Source organism: Amblyomma mixtum, chromosome 8 (genome assembly GCF_055824585.1).
Source record: "Amblyomma mixtum isolate Tamu chromosome 8, ASM5582458v1, whole genome shotgun sequence".
Classification (NCBI taxonomy): domain Eukaryota; kingdom Metazoa; phylum Arthropoda; class Arachnida; order Ixodida; family Ixodidae; genus Amblyomma; species Amblyomma mixtum.
Genome location: NC_143019.1, coordinates 29447382 through 29463949, shown reverse-complemented (window position 1 = coordinate 29463949; position 16568 = coordinate 29447382). Strand labels below are relative to the sequence as shown.

At 49.3% G+C, this 16568-nt stretch overlaps 1 pseudogene across 1 annotated transcript; it reads right to left on the bottom strand.

The window, feature by feature from the left end:
• Nucleotides 1-5617: 5617 nt before the first annotated feature.
• LOC149331860 (iris pseudogene) lies at nt 5618-15166 on the bottom strand (annotated as a pseudogene). The gene is made up of 2 exons (XR_016284857.1): nt 15098-15166; nt 5618-6873 (listed from the first exon to the last, which is right to left on the bottom strand). The product of XR_016284857.1 is annotated as an iris pseudogene (transcript).
• Nucleotides 15167-16568: the final 1402 nt, after the last annotated feature.

The following is a 16568-nucleotide window of genomic DNA, read 5'->3' as shown; positions in this document are numbered from 1 at the left end:
ACTTGGGGTCGTATTAGGAGCCTTTATAGAAGCGAGAGCAGATCGTATTCCGCAAGTAACGCTTCCAGGGCTGTCAATCCGTCAACTTTATTCAGTACAAGAATAAATGTTGAGCATAAGCCTAATTTGTATTGCACCTTCAGGACTGTGGGTTTTGGTTCTTCGCAATGTCCTACTTTGTACCCTATGTCCTGGTGCATCCTATCAACCTGCATGCTGCTCCAGAGCTGAGTCTAGATCTGTCAGCAAAGACCGGTTTTGTAAAGAAAGGGGTAGGGTACAAGAGGCTAAGTGGGGGTTCAGGGCATTGCCACGTGGAGCGATAAAATTGGCAGTGGTTTAGCTCTGGTTAAACCTGGAGGATTGCGAAAGCAGCGAGGAGAGAGAGAGAAGCGATGGAGAGCGCGCGGCAGCGGCGGCGGCCCCGGCACGCTAGCGCGGCGGCGGCACCTCTGAGTGACCCGCGCAGCGACGGTGGCGGCGCGCCAGCTGTGCGCCGTGTGACGTCACTGCTCCTCGCGCATGCGCAGTATGGCCTTGCCTCAGCTCCGCGAAATGGCTCGGCGACTCGCGTAGTGTTGCTTTCGCGACAAAAGGTTCAGGGGTCTCCGCAGGAGGGGCATTGTTTTGGGTTCATGGTAGGGTCGAAGGTGTGCCTCAGCGCGAGGTTGTGGAATGTGTCAGTTTGAAGCTGGTGCCATTATGGGACTTTTTCATGGGTTAGCTTAGCGTGCGTCTGAGGGAGCGTTCTAGCTTGATTGGGCAGCAGAAGTCTCGGGTCTTTAAAAGTATAAACAGATGGTGGAGTGGGGCTTCGCCCACCGCCGCTCTTTATTTGGACCTTAACCAATGACTTGCGCGGTTGACCGTGGTTACTGTCGCACCCCTGTCGCCATGGACGATGGACGACCGCAGTTTAGCACATAAAGCACCCTTTATCAGGCCTTTTCACTCAAAAAGAAGTTTATAGATGACTTCGCTGCTGTCGTCATTGCAAGATATTGTAGTCATAAGCATAGCCAAAGACGTGAATATTAAAACCAAAACTCTGTTCAATATTGGCACAGCCTGACTTATTCCACAACGAAGATGACGTGAAAGGCGTATCACAGGTAACGTAAAACCCGGACTATTATTGGAGGATTATGGTTGGATTGATGAGTAATGGGGGTGTCAAGAATCAGTGCTTCTGCGGTTTACGGCTGCGCTCTATCCTTGAGCCGGTCTTCTTGAAGAGTAAGGCAATAAGTGCATTACCTACTCTCCCCCTCCGAACTTCTTGGAAGTGGACTGGTATTTACGAACAGTAAGCTAGTAGAAACCAGTTCCTGAAGCACGTGATGTTTATTACAGTACCAACAACTCGCCGCAGTGTGCAGCGACTTACCATTTTCTTCCAGGCTGTGTATTTGCTCAACTGTAACTTCGTTGTTCAGTTTTAATTTTTGTTGCTCTGTAGAAAGCACCAATGTCATCGGGCACCTGGGAAACACTTGGGAGACGGATTGTTGACATCGCGTAGAACCGGTGCTGCTTACTAATTTCACTTCCTCGCTCTAATGTGACGATTTTAAATCGCGTTATCCAGAAGTGCTTTTTATGACCGTTTGGATAAATTGAAGCGGTCTTATTTTTAGCCATGAGATGGCGACGACTGCTGCTGGCTGCCTGAACCATTGCGCGGCGCTCTGGGTCACACCGGCGCTTCATGAAGGTATAGTCGAGTGGCCTTGACAGTGGCATGTCTGGGCGTGTTCTGACGCCTCCTTACATGACCTTGACCTGACCTTTACCGTAACCAACAATCCAGTCACTGTACGATATTCCGCGCTAAACTATGCTGAAGAGCCTGCAATTTTTTTGTATCTGATGACTTAAAACAAATTCTCATTAAAATGCATGGTCAGGTAAATAAAGTAAAGCTACTGAGACCAGTTAATCCTGAAAATAATTTTATTTCAGAAACTGGTGTTGAGACTACACACTCGCTTTGCCGGACCAAGTGGGTGCGATCGCCAAGCTCACTAGGGGGCATGTGCATTCTGCATCGAGTGTAACTAAAGCTCATGTACGACACAGCCCGAATCACATTTTAGGCCAATCTCATTAGCTGAAAGTGGTACTAACTGCGCCCACATGACAGCGGCATTATTGAAATAAATATAACAAATGTTAGCTCGGAATCAAATCTTTCCTGCAGAATCCAGCACCACACTGGCCCTCAACTCACGTGGCATTCTCCCGCAAAGAGCGCATTTTTTAAGCGAAAAGCTTTATTAGGCTATACTCCGTTTCATACATAGCTGTCAACGCTGCCAAAGGTACGAAAGTAGTCCGCTGCAAAAAACAAGCGAAATGTATCCGTCCGCCTCGCGTCGTGGCTGAGTGGTACGAAGCGCGCGCCTGTGTGTTCATTTTACTAAGGACCTAGGGTCGACTCCCGGCTCAGGTGGTTTTTTTTATTTTTCTTAGAAAATTCATTAGGTAGAAACTCGAAACTGTCAAACTCTAATGCCTACTTTGAAAAACACAGCGCTGTTTACTTGTCTCGAAGGAAAAAGGCAGTGTAGTGTACGGCATACATACGATGTAACTTGAGTCGATGGCGTTGACTGCAAAGCTGTCATATTTAACACTGCGAGAGCTAGATATGGTCACCTTGCTAGGTCATTTTTGCGGTAATCTTATTCCAGTAGCGAGACCTTCCTTCTTGAACCTCGCAACTGTCCGAGGGCTCACTCGGTCATCTCGCCCACAGTGTCGAGAACTTCACACACATTCTTCTCCGGGAAGGGCTTCCTTACGCTAGAGTAAACCTTGACAATAACCTCCTTGGAGTCTTTCGAAATTTTTGGAGACTTCAGCTTGGAGAACAGGCGAGCAGGAGATGTTTTTGAAGCCGCAGTGGGCGAAGAAAACAAGCGAGTAGGCGATAGCGGTGCCATTTTCGCATACTCGGAAACCGAAAGACGAAAGAGGACGAAATCGCCGGCCGGCCTAGCTGCGAAAACCTGATACAGGAGGAGCCGAAAAAAAAACCAGAAAACTAAGGCACTCTGTTTTGAAGAACATTAAAGGGACACTGAGGAGAAATTTAAGTTGGCTTGTATCGACAGAATACCAGCTCCTGATTACAAAAACGCCACTCATACTGACAACAAAGCTCTTGTAGCGTAGAAAAGAGCAAGAACCAAAATACAGGTATCGCCGCCACAGGCCAAACTCGCAAGTACAAGCGTCATGACGTCATATAACAAAACAGTGTTGCTGGAACCAATGGTTCTAGCAACGCTAGGACACGAGAAGCACAAATCACTGAGGCGCAGCCAATGCATGCGCAAATCTCCTTGACGTCGCCAGATGGCGCCACGTGCCGGGCAGCTACGCGCTCGCCTGAAGCATCGGGACCAATCAGCGCCTGTTCGCCGGCGTTAGGCGGGCTCCCGGTATTCCGCTAGCGGTATCAAGGTACACGGTATGCTAAAGGTGTCTATTTGCGAGAACTTCGTTGACGACTTCGAGAACGAGATCCATCGTAACGCTCGCAAAACGCCGGTGCAAACGTAAGCGAAGGGACTGTAGCGACGGCCGCAATAGCCGATAGATGCCTTCAACGTGCGGCCGACGGTAGCTTTCTTTTCGGCTGCTGCTAGGCCGCACTGCTGGCAGCCAGAAATCACGGAGTCTGCATCACGTCATGTTTCACGTCACTTAGTCCTCTGTCGTCATAGCCGAATCCCAAGTTTGAATCACAGCGGCGGGAAAAACCTTTTCAACTTCGAATCCAAATTTCTTAGAAATAAATGCATTTTTCGCTGCCGGCCAAGTGGCAACAAAGCCATGACATGCCGAACTATCGGATTTTGCTATAAAAAATATATTAATAGTGCTCTCCTCAGTGTCCCTTTAAGGAAAAAGCAATCTTTTTGCAAAATAAAACACCATTATCATTATACTGCAATATCAACCGACATTTACTTTAATTTTGAGTTCATTACTCTTTTCACTTTCGACGCACTACATTACGATGCGGACGAGGAGCGCGAACAGGCGCCGCAGCCTTGGCTGCGTTGACAGCTATGTATGAAACGGAGTATAGTCAACACCGGGTCTGGCGTGCGCCGTGATCAATTTTAGCCACAGCTGCGCATGCGCGAGTTCGCCGCGTGACGTCACTGGAGAGGCGCAGGTGGTCGGCGGAGCCGCCGCCGAGCACGGCTCCGCCGGTCGACCTTCGCCGTCGTTCGCGCGCTCTGCGCGTGTTTACTGAGTGTGCATCGGCGCGCGCTCGGCTTCCTCGTATGACGCTACTTGCAGCCGCGTGCTTTCCACAGTTACTACGCATGCGTAAGGAGGGCTATATAACGCGCTTGCCTACACCGTTATCGCGGTGCTCCCAGGGCATTGTGCGCGAACTGCGACAGCCATGACGTCAAACAAAGCATAACTGCAGCTTTTCGCTTGTATATCCAGGCTTAACCAGAGCTAAGCCACTGCCAATTTTTTTCTTGTAACTGCATAAAGAATTACCATTCCAGGACATAAGCAATGACTAACTGCAAAACTGCAGAGAATGTTTATTACATTCGAATCGGTGCCAAAGCACGAATTTGTGCCACGTAGAAGACGACGGTGAGCAGGCAGTGCCGCGGGACGGAGCAGATGGAAGTTGATGAAGACGACGCTCTCCAATGAACAGCGCGAGAGTGTGGCGCAGTTTAACACGAGCTATGCACCCTGGCCAAACCCACGCCGTGGGTATGTGCCATTAAGCTTGAGGACATCATCATCACACGAGATGCGTTGGCTGCGGCGATAGCCTAGCGTCTCGCTGAGCGGCATTTAAAAGAGATCTGTTCGCGCAGGCGCGGGTTCGACTCCCAGTCATGGTTATTGATTCAATCTCTTTTTCTCTTTTCCATGATTTCACCTCTAACTAAGCTTAAGGTCAAAACTAGGCGTCCGGAGATCGAAGCACGAGGTCCCGCAGTGAAGCTTTCGCTTCAAAACTATATTGATTGGCACTCAGTCGTACCGCTAGGTGTGTATAAAAAATAAAACCAGTCTCTATTGGTGAATTATCACAAAAAAAGAATCCTCAATTACTAGCTGAACGCACGGTACAAAAGACATGAACTAACAGCTTGTCGACCGTTCGTTCGTCGTTCGTTCGTTCGTTCATTGATTCATTCATTCATTCATTCATTCATTCATTCATTCATTCATTCATTTATTTATTCAATTATTCATTTATTCATTTATTCATTCATTCATTCTTTTATACCCTTGTGCACCTTCAGACATTCTTTTCGCAGAGCTAAGGTTGTAGCTTTAAAACATGTTCAACGTGTGGGTTTCTGCCATCAACCTGCAACTCCAATCTTATGGACAGTGTTGTTTTAGGCGCAGTCCTAATGGGGTGCATCTCAAATGTCTCCCATTATCAGTTGTTGAAAAAGCAGATAGAGGCTAAGAGGAATCGCCCAGTGTTTGACGTTAATGGGGGTAATGGACTGAAAACGGTTTCCGAAACATTTTGCCTTACAGAGATGGTGTTAACATTGAAAGATTGAAAGCTTTGTTTCCTTTTATCTTTGTCTTCGTCACTTTATTTTTTTAGGTCTCGCAACGGTTTTGTATCTCATCGAAGGATGATTGGCCGAGCGATAAGCACAGCATAAGAACTTGCAGGTTTCAACGCAAAATTGCAGTCCAGGCAAAAAGTTCCTCAGGCGTCACACAGGTTTGCGCACCGATCCCACGAAGAGAATCAAATCTAACTCGTTCCGTTTTATAAAAAACATGAAAGGGTGGTCCACGATGAACCTTGTGGCTTCGCCAGCAACTTCAAAATTATTCGAGACTACAGCCGTAGCAGCTGCTGCCTTAGTGCCGTTCTCGTTGACCTCTACCAAAGCCTGGTGGTAAAAACCGGTGACTGCCGGCGCGTCATTCTCGAACATCCCCGACAAGTCGGCACTGGCATCGAAAAGATCATTAACCCCTATAGCCCTGAGGGTGTTCTTCAAGGAAAACTTCTGCTCCACCTTGAACTTAGGAAGGGAGAGCTGAACGCGTTGCATTTTGAGGCCAATGAAGAGTTGGATTACAGAGTATACTGTGAGTGCTTCTTCCAGAGAAGACAGTCCGTCGATTCTGTCCGGGAGAAGGATCACCATATTGTATTCCCCTCCTCTGTACGGGATCTCCAAAGCTCTGCAGTTCATCTCCTTGGAGTAGCCAATCTTGAAATCAGATTCCTGATTCATCATATCAACATCTACGATGTCGTAGGAGTTCGTATAGAATATGCCGGATCTTGTTTGCTCCGGTGGAAAGCTAGATCGCCAAGAAGCCTCAAAGTATATGGCGCTCAGCAAGATGAACAAGGTGTCGCTATTCACGTTGTCAGGGCCAAGAAGGTTACGAATTTTATTCCGGGTCTGCCGAGACACCCACTCGTTGACTTCGTGCCTGACAGCCTCGGCATTCGACTGGAAGTCAACAGATAGGATTTTGGCCTTGTAGTTGTCATACAGAAGCCTCCTGTACTCCGACCGGACCGAAAAGCTACGCTGGCTGTACAGCCTGTTGGCTATGTGGTAGGTTACGTCCCTTGACGAAACGTGGTCAAGTACTCCCGAAAAATAAATTGCATTCTCACGGCCTTCTTCAACGTGGAGAAGGCTGGACAGTTGGCGAGCTGTGTTGCCCCGGGCACCGGCAAGAACCATCGAAAGCGTGGTAGCGATGCTAAAAGGTGAATATACGATGTTTTCGTTTCGATTGTCGAGGGCTAAATGTATGCACACCTCCAACGTCGCATTGAGGAGGTAGAATCCGAGTCCTGGCCCATGCATGATTTGGCCGGTTCTGAAAAAAGAATATAAAGTGCGGCTAATTGGAAGCATACATTCATTGAGAAGCAACAAACGGTAGAAGCACTGTCACAGAGCATAGAAGTTTAACGGGTTAGCGATTTGTAAACAAGGTCCAATGTTTTGAAACTATTACCTTTTTTTTCGTTGGGAGAAGCTGTACGCATGGAACCCGGGATAAAGACTGATATTTCGAAAATAGCGTGTAGGTCCGACCTTTTTTTTCCTTCGGCCATAGTGTGGACAATCGCGCAGAGCGGTACCAATCATAATTCGAAATTTTTCCACGGATTCAGAAGCTGGATACACGTGTACACAGTCCGGCGAGCTTTTTGTGGCACCAATCTTGCTTACAAGCGCGCCTAGTGGTAAACTTCTCGCACAGGGTTCATATTTATGTGGTTCGGTGAACGTAATCAGGAATAACCCTTTAAAATACTACTGACAAAGCGCCACTATCTGAAACCCACTCCTTCGTCACTGCTTCGACAAAAGGGAATTTTTCGAACGTTGCCGTCCTTCTGAGGTGTTTTCATAGATATAAGCACGGCGCATCATCATTATTTGTATTTTTTATTTATCGATACTGCGATCTTTTACAAGATCTTCGCAGGGTGGGCACACAATACATAAATTCTGGAAACAACAAAAACGACCTCAGGAACAAGCAAACAATACAAGAACAATTGATCAACAATTTAAGATCAAGAACACAATTTCCAAAAGTACAAACGAAACAAAGAAATGTAGCGGTACGACATTATAAAAAAGTTAAAGGTGGCTTTCAAACCTTTTTAGTGAAGTTTGGGTTACTGCATCATTAGTTAGATTATTCCAGTCTGTAATCGTTCTGGGGAAAAAGGAGTACTTAAAGGTATTAATTCGTGCGTTTAATGGTGTTACTGTAAAATCATGGCGTTGTCTTGTGTTGAACCCTGAGGAGATTAGCCTGAGTACTCCCATGTCTTTCCAGTTAACCCTGTCCTTTGCAAGCTGCAGCCACCGTATCCCCGCTAACTTCTTAGTCTCATCCGTCCATCTAACTATCCGGCGCCCCCTGCTACGCTTACCTTCTCTTGGAATCGACTCTGCTACCCTCAAGGATCAGCGGTTATCTTGCGTTCGCATTACATGCCCTGCCCAAGCAAATTTCTTCCTCTTGGTTTTGACCAGGATGTCATTAATCCGCGTTTTTTTCCTCTCCCACTCTGCCCGCTTGCGGTCTCTTAACGTTACATCGATCATTTTTCTTTCCAATGCTCGCTGCGTTGTCCTTAACTTAAGCTGGAACCTTTTCATTAGCCTCCACGTTTCTACCCCGTAGGTGAGCACCAGTAAAAAACAGCTGTTATATATTTTCTCTTGAAGGAGACTGGAAAACTGGCATTCATGATCTGAGATAGCGTGGCATTTGTACTCCACCCCGTTCTTATTCTTCTAGTTATTTCTCTCTCATGATCCGGATCAGCAGCCACTATCTGCCCTAAGTACACATATTCCCTTACCACTTCCAGCACTTCGCAACCAAATCTGAACTGCTGTTCACTTGCGAGACTGTGGTACATTTCTTTGGTCGTCTGCATGTTAACTTTAAGGCCTTCCGTTCTGCTTTGCCTGTCTAGCTCATTGATCATGGTTTGCAGCTAATCTCCTGAGTGACTTAGCAAGGCACTGTTATCAGCGGATCGCAAATTACTTAGGTGTTCTCTATTAACTCTTATCCCCAACTGTTCCCAATCCAGGCCTCGGAACACCTCCTGTAAACAGGTGGTGATTAGCATTGACGAGATCATGTCTCCCTGCCTGACACACTTCGTTATTGGAAATTTATTTATGACTTTATGGAGAACTATGGTAACTGTGCAGTCGTTGTAGATACTGTTGTGTCCCCTTATTGCTTTTGTGTGTGTGCGCCCCTAACGACCACTCGCATCCTCCTCCTAACGACCACTCGCATCCTCCTCCTAACGACCACTTGCCCCTCGTCGCACGCTGTCGCCAGATGCCCCCCCATGGTGCGCCCCCGCATCCTCCTCCTGTTTTGGGAAGCCACTCCCTCCCGTGGACGCTTCTCCGCTCTCTCCTTTCTTCGGGCGGCCAGTTCGGCTCCTGCCTCGGTCGACGCTGGTCGCACCCTCATCGGCTTTAAATAAACGAAGTCTTAAAGTACCGTGTGCGTCTTCGCTGCATTCAACACAGCGACCGGACACGACAGTGGCGACGAGAAAGTGGATTCGACCCGCGCTACGCAACGCTATTGACAAGCCATGGCTACGCGAGGGTTTCCCAATCAGATCCCAGAATTCAACGGCTCATCGTGGTCATCGTGGGTTGGACGCCTTCAGTTCTACTTTGAAGCTAACAACATCACAGACCCAGCCTTGAAGAGGGCCAACCTGCTGACGCTGTGCGGGGAGCAGACCTACGATACTGTCTGCGCCCTTATTCAGCCAAGCACACCAGCGGCAGTGTCTTACGACGACATCGTAAAAGCGCTGCAAAAGCACTACGACCCAAGGCCATCCGAGGTCTACAGCCGGGCTCGCTTCCAACGACGAGATCAACTGGGAGGAGAAACTGTGAGCGCCTACGTAGCCGCGCTCAAGAAGCTCGCTGCCGACTGCAATTTTGGAACGCTGTCGACAACAGCTACCGGGCAGGAGGGAGACGCAGCTTCTTCTGCTAACACCACCATGCTTCCCTTGGACGTGATGTTACGCGACAGATTTGTGTGCGGACTGAGTGACGAGTCACTGCAGCAGCGCCTGTTCGCTGAGAAGGACCTCACATTCAGCAAAGCTTACGACATCGCCGTTCGAGCGGAGAGCGCCGGTCACCAGCAGAGAGGGATTCGCCGGAACACCGAGCCGGTACACCAGACAAGCAACCAGGTGCGCAAGCCTTCTGTTGTTGTAAAATCGGTCAAAAAGGCACAACGCTGCTGGCGGTGTGACGACCAACACAACCCCCAGGGATGTCGATTCCAGTCAGCCACGTGTAATTTTTGCCACAAGCGAGGGCATATCGAAAGAGCATGCATTACGAAACGGAGACTTGCCAAGATAAAGTCACCTTCCCAGCCTAATCACAGCGTCAACGCCTCAGAGAATACGCCGCTATCTGATCTCCATGGAACAACATCAGCAACACCATCTGTGTTGTACGACCTGAACACCATGAATCTCGGCACGCGACCGAAGATTTTTACAGAAGTAAGCGTACATCACCAGCTGATTAAGTTCGAGGTGGACTCCGGCGCAGCCTGTACTCTGATCAGTGAGGACATGTTCCGAACTTCATGGCCATCTGACGCACCCGCCCTGCAACAAGACGACACGCACCTGCGAACGTGGTCAGGACAGAATCTGCCACTATTGGGCTCTGCCAACGTGCAGGTTAACTACAACGGCCAGACCCATACGCTACCTCTGCTTGTTGTGAAGGGCACAGGATCAAGCCTTCTAGGGAGAAACTGGTTTTCTCCACTAGGCGTGATGATATGCGGCATACACCAGACGCCGAGCCAGAACATGGTTGAGCAACTGCAAGAGAAATACGAAAGAGTATTCTCGGAAGAGATTCCAGGAAACGAAGGGCCCCCGGTCACACTGGAGTTGTTGGACAACGCGCAACCCAAATTTCTGAAGGCCAGGCCGGTGCCGTTTGCTCTCCGAGATTCAGTTGAAAAAGAGTTGGACAAACTGGAGCAGCAAGGTGTCATCGAGCCGACGCAGCATTCAGAATGGGCCACACCACTTGTCGTAGTTCGCAAGAAGAACGGAACCATACGCCTCTGCGGAGACTACCGGAGCACCGTCAATCTTGCGACTAAAGCGTCCTCTTACCCGCTACCGACACCTGAAGAAGTATTCAGTGTACTGCGTGGCGCAAGAGTCTTCAGCACATTGGACCTCACCCAGGCGTATCAGCAGCTGAAGGTGAGCGAGTCAACTGCTGAATTATTGGCAATTAACACACTGAAAGGCTTGTACAAAGTCAAGCGACTGCCTTTTGGCGTAGCTGCAGCCCCGGCCATATTTCAAAAATTCATGGAGACAGTGCTTCAGGGCATCCCAGGAGTTTGTGTCTACCTTGACGATGTCATCATCAGTGGCACTTCCACTGAAGAGCATGCAGTGCGCCTAGAGCTCGTTCTCGAAAGGCTAGCAAACGCTAATTTGTGCATAAGCAAATCGAAGTGCTGTTTTGCGGTGCCAGAGGTGCAATTTCTGGGACACCGAATTGATGCGGAAGGCATTCACCCTACCGAGGACAAAGTGCGAGCGATCACAGAAGCACGAGCTCCAACAAACAAGCAGGAGCTACAGGCTTTTCTCGGACTCTTGACGTTCTACGACCGGTTCTTGGAACAAAGAGCTACCGTGGCCAACGACTTATACCAACTCCTTCGGAAAGATGTGACATGGACATGGTCGCCACGCCATCAGCAGTCATTCGATGCCCTGAAAGACCTGATTCGAAGATGTACAGTCCTCCGCCACTACGACGAAAGGAAGCCTCTGCTTTTGGCTTGCGACGCATCACCGTACGGAGTCGGCGCGGTTCTATCGCAAACTGACGAGCAAGGAAGGGAAGCTCCCATCGCCTTCGCCTCACGTACGTTGTCGCAAGCAGAACGCAACTACGCGCAACTTGACAAAGAAGGGCTAGCCATCGTCTACGCGGCGACACATTTTCACCAGTACATTGCCGGCCGGAAGGTGACCTTTATAACCGATCACCGACCGCTATTGGGCATTCTGGGACCACAAAGGCCTATGCCACCAACTTTGTCTCCGCGAATGACACGTTGGTGCATCAAACTCTCAGCGTACGACTACGCTCTGGTCTACCGCAATGGGAGTAAACATCAAAACGCCGATGCGCTAAGCCGTCTGCCACTAGACGCAACTGTTGACGAACCATTTCCACCAGGAGACGTTCTGATGTTCGAAGCACTGCCAGAACCTCCGCTTACAGCAGGCACAGTTGCAGCATCTACGCAGAAGTGCGCAGCTCTCCGGCTAGTTTACACAGCTGTTCAACAAGGCAACGTGCATAAACTCAAAGGGGACAACTTCGACGCTTACCGCAGGCGAGCTACAGAGTTGAGCACCCATCGCGGCTGCATCATATTTGGGTCCCGAGTTGTGATGCCGAGAGAACTACGCGCACAAGCTATGTCTCTCATCCACGCCGGACATCGGGGCATCGTTGCAATGAAAAAGTGTGCCAGAAGCTACATGTGGTGGCCTGGCATTGACAACGACATCGAAACAGTGGTGCGAGAATGCAAGCCTTGCCAGAGCAGCCGGAGCGCCCCGCCGAAAGCTCCTGTCCCAGAATGGGAAAAGCCAGACACACCATGGCACACACTGCACATTGATTTTGCAGGACCAATTGAGGGCTGCACTTTCCTTGTGGTCGTAGATGCCTACACAAAGTGGCTTGAGATAAGGCAAATGGGACAGACGACTTCGGCAGCAGTCATTGACAACCTCCGATCACTATTTGCAACGTTCGGCCTGCCGCGCAAGGTAGTGTCGGACAACGGAACACCGTTTGTGTCTGCGGAGATTCTCAAGTTTTATCGCGACAACGGGATCTCCTCAGTCACATCGGCCCCCTACCACCCAGCGACAAACGGACAAGCCGAGCGCTACGTAGCCGAGCTAAAACGCGCCCTTGAAAGAGATCAGACAGGCTCGCTGCAGCGCCGCCTTGCGCGCTTTCTCTTCAAGCAGCACACGACGGTTCAGAGCACAACAGGCGAGACCCCCTCGAAAATGATGTTCGAGCGTGAAATGCGAACCCAGCTCACAGCCATCCTCCCCGAGCCAAAGGCAGAGACGTTCCGGGAAGAAAAAGCAATTCCGCGCTGCGGCACGCTTAATGAGGGGCAGCGCGTCCTCGCCCGACAGTTTCTGAAAAAGCCACGCTGGGAGGAAGCTACAATTGTCAGACGCATAGGCCTGCGCTCTTGGCTCGTCAACATACATGGCACAGTAGCACGCCGACATCTCAACCAGCTGCGTAGATTTACGACGCCGTCTGAGAGCTGTCCGCCAGCGGAGAGAACACGTGCACCATCTTCCCACATAGCCTGGCACCTCTTCCCGGAAGAAGAGACTTCGCCCAGGACAGACCTAGGAGACACAGCGAACAACAGCCAGCCTACAAGTGTTTCTCCCCCGAGCGCACAAAGCCAGCGCGCCTCCACGCGTGAGCGCCGACCCCCTGCACGATACCAGGCAACTTTCTAAGGGGGAAGGAAGTGTTGTGTCCCCTTATTGCTTTTGTGTGTGTGCGCCCCTAACGACCACTCGCATCCTCCTCCTAACGACCACTCGCATCCTCCTCCTAACGACCACTTGCCCCTCGTCGCACGCTGTCGCCAGATGCCCCCCCATGGTGCGCCCCCGCATCCTCCTCCTGTTTTGGGAAGCCACTCCCTCCCGTGGACGCTTCTCCGCTCTCTCCTTTCTTCGGGCGGCCAGTTCGGCTCCTGCCTCGGTCGACGCTGGTCGCACCCTCATCGGCTTTAAATAAACGAAGTCTTAAAGTACCGTGTGCGTCTTCGCTGCATTCAACACAGCGACCGGACACGACAGATACCTTCCAGCATTTTCACATAAGACTCATCTACATCCTGGTTCCGCAGTACCTGCATGACTGCTGAGGTTTCAGCCGAGTCAAATGTTTTCTCGTAATCCATGAACGCTATATCTAGGGGTTGGTTATACTTTGCGCATTGCTCTACCACCTGATTGATAGTGTGAGTATGGTGTATTGTCGAGTATCCCTTACGAAAGCCCGCCTTATCATTTGGCTGATTTAAGTCTAAAGTTGTCCTGATTCTATTTATGATTACCTTAGTAAATATCTTGTAGGCAACAGACAGTAAGCTTATCGGTCTGTGATTCTTCAAGTCCTTGACGTCTCCTTACTTATGAATTAAGATAGTGTTAGCGTTCTTCCACGCTTCTGATACATTCGAGGTCATAAGGCATTGCACATACAAGGTGGCTAGTTTTTCTAGCACAATCTCCCCTCCGTCCTTCAAGGGATCTGCTGTTATCTGATCCTCACCAGCTGTTGAGGAGCAATGCAAAGGAGGAGTTTTGCATTGCTCCTAAGACTTTCTTAATTTCCTCCTTCGTTACTGGTGGGATGTCCCATTGCTGTGCTCAACTGCCTCTGTCATTAAAGTTCTGACAATATTCGCTGGTGTATATATTTGTGTAGAACTCTTCGGCTACTTTAACTCTCTTATCCATATTGGTAATGACCACTGCCCTCTTTTTCTCTAAGCGCATACATTTGGTTTCTACCTATGCCTAGTTTTCTCTTCACTGCTTTTAGGCTACCTCCGTTCTTTAGAACATGCTCGATTTTCTCCATGTTAAATTTCCTTGTATAGGCTACCTTGCGCTTATTTATTAACGTTGATAGCTATGCCAGTTTTGTTCTGTCCGCAGGGTTAGACGCTATCATGCTTTGGCGTTTCTTAATCAGATTTTCTGTCTCCTGAGATAGCTTGCCGGTATCCTGCCGAACCATCCTACCGCCTACTTCTACTGCACACTCCGTAATGATAGCTGCGAGATTATCGTTCATTCGTTCAACAGTGAGATCGTCTTCCTCAGTTAGAGCCGAATATCTGTTCTACAGTGATATCCTCAATTTCTCTACTTTCCCTCTTACAGCTAACTTGTAAATGGGCTTCCGGTTCACTAATTTCTTCCCTTCCCTTCTCAGGTCTAAGCTAATTCTGGACCTTACCATTCTGCGGTCGCTGAAACGGACCTTTCTAAGGTCGTCCATATCCTGCACGATGCCAGGGTGAGGGCACAGTATGAAGTCATTTCATTTTTAGTCTCACCATTGGGGCTTGTACGTCCACTTCATGTTCTTTCGTTTCCGGAATAATGTATTCATGATCCATAAATTATTTCTCTCTGCGAACTCTACTAACAACTCTCCCCTGCTATTCCTAGAGCCCATGCCATGGTCACCTACCGCCTGGTCTCCGGCCTGCTTCTTGCCTACCATCACATCGAAGTTGCCCATCAATATTGTTTACTGTGACTTTACTTTGTTCATTGCCGATTCCACGTCTTCATAGAAGCTTTCTACGATCTGGTCATCATGGCTGGATGTAGGCGCGCGAGCGTACATCCAAACTTGTGCAGATCAAAGGACAAAATTTTCACTTTCACCTCCACAAGTCTGGTCTCCCGCCGCCGGCTGATAGCAGACTCTTCGGCTTCGTTTGAGGAACACGCGGTCCACTGACTATTGTCGCCGACTGGACTCTCAGAGCGGTTCTGCGTTCAAACAGCGACTTATGGTTACCATCTGTCAGGATGAGTGTTCTATTATGCATCGGCATACAGATCTCGCGATACCCTGCAATTGAAACTTGACCACCTGGAACGCAGCTGAAGGAGTGGGCTATAAAAGCAGATCCATTATGAACAGCTGCTCCGTGAAGACCAAAAGGACTGGTAAAACTAGAGGAACGCGTCTGTTAAACTATCGCCATCTAGCATGTCTGCATGCGAATTAAAAATAAAACTCTCCCGAATGCAGTTCTGCCTCTCAACTGTTCAGGCGGGCTCTGATTAGATGCTGTGACAGTTGCAACAAGCCGATGTTCTTCTTTCACTCGCTTGAGTACATGGAAACGATTTACTACCTACAAAAATTTGTAAGCAGTGTTTATTGCCTCAGGCATGAAGAGGAAATGGTTATGAGAAACAAAAAAAGGGGCATGGTTATGTGTAAATTAAATAAGGTTGCCTAATCAAGTTATCTCTCAGAGAGACCGATGATGATGATGATGTCCAGGCGTCCACGCGTCATAGGAAGCAAAAATGCACGGGGAAATCCCTGCTGCGGCCAGGTGTCCGATCCTTCTCTGTTTTGGAGCTGGGAAGACCCACAGTAGACGGTGACGGTCGGTTTTCACTTCCTGATATTGGCGTACGGACACTCGGATGTGAGAGAGAGGAGGCGAAAAACTTTGTTTATTTTCTTTGAGGGTTTGCGTTTTCAGCGAGTGGGCCCTAAGTCCAGGACTCCATTTACTCGTGCCACCCGGCATGCCCGTTCGACCAACCACCGCAGGTCTTTCCAGGACTCACTGTTCAGCAAGACTTCTCACTGCTGCGTTGTTGCGTTTCGCATAGTTAGGACCACCTCACACGCGGGGTAGGCTCACGCGAGGTGATACAGTGTGGGTGTGTTTGCGCACTAGGGACTGGTATCTGTGTATGCTGTAGGATGGATTTTACGATAAATATACATGTTGGGCAAAGTTTTTTACTGCAATTGTCTCGTGTAAACAGCCTGCTCCTTGTCGAGGGTCTTATGTGGCATCGGGGTGTGAGGGAAGAAGCCTCGGAAATGAAGAACCCACTTTTCAGAGTGTGCAATCCCGACCCGGATCCTCCGAAGCGCAACCTCTTCTGCGTGGTGTAGACCGGATCGGAAGAGGGGGGAAGGGGAGGTTTACCGCTTAAGGAGGGGCTAGAGCATGCATGCAGCGCCAAGGTGCTCCACCCTCGGCAAAAAAGAAGATGGCGGTATCGTGACTGAGGAATTGGGAGAGGGCGGCCTGGAGGGTGGCAGAACATACTTTGCGAACTTAGTAGGTCACATGGAACCTATTCAATACGTATTGGCTTA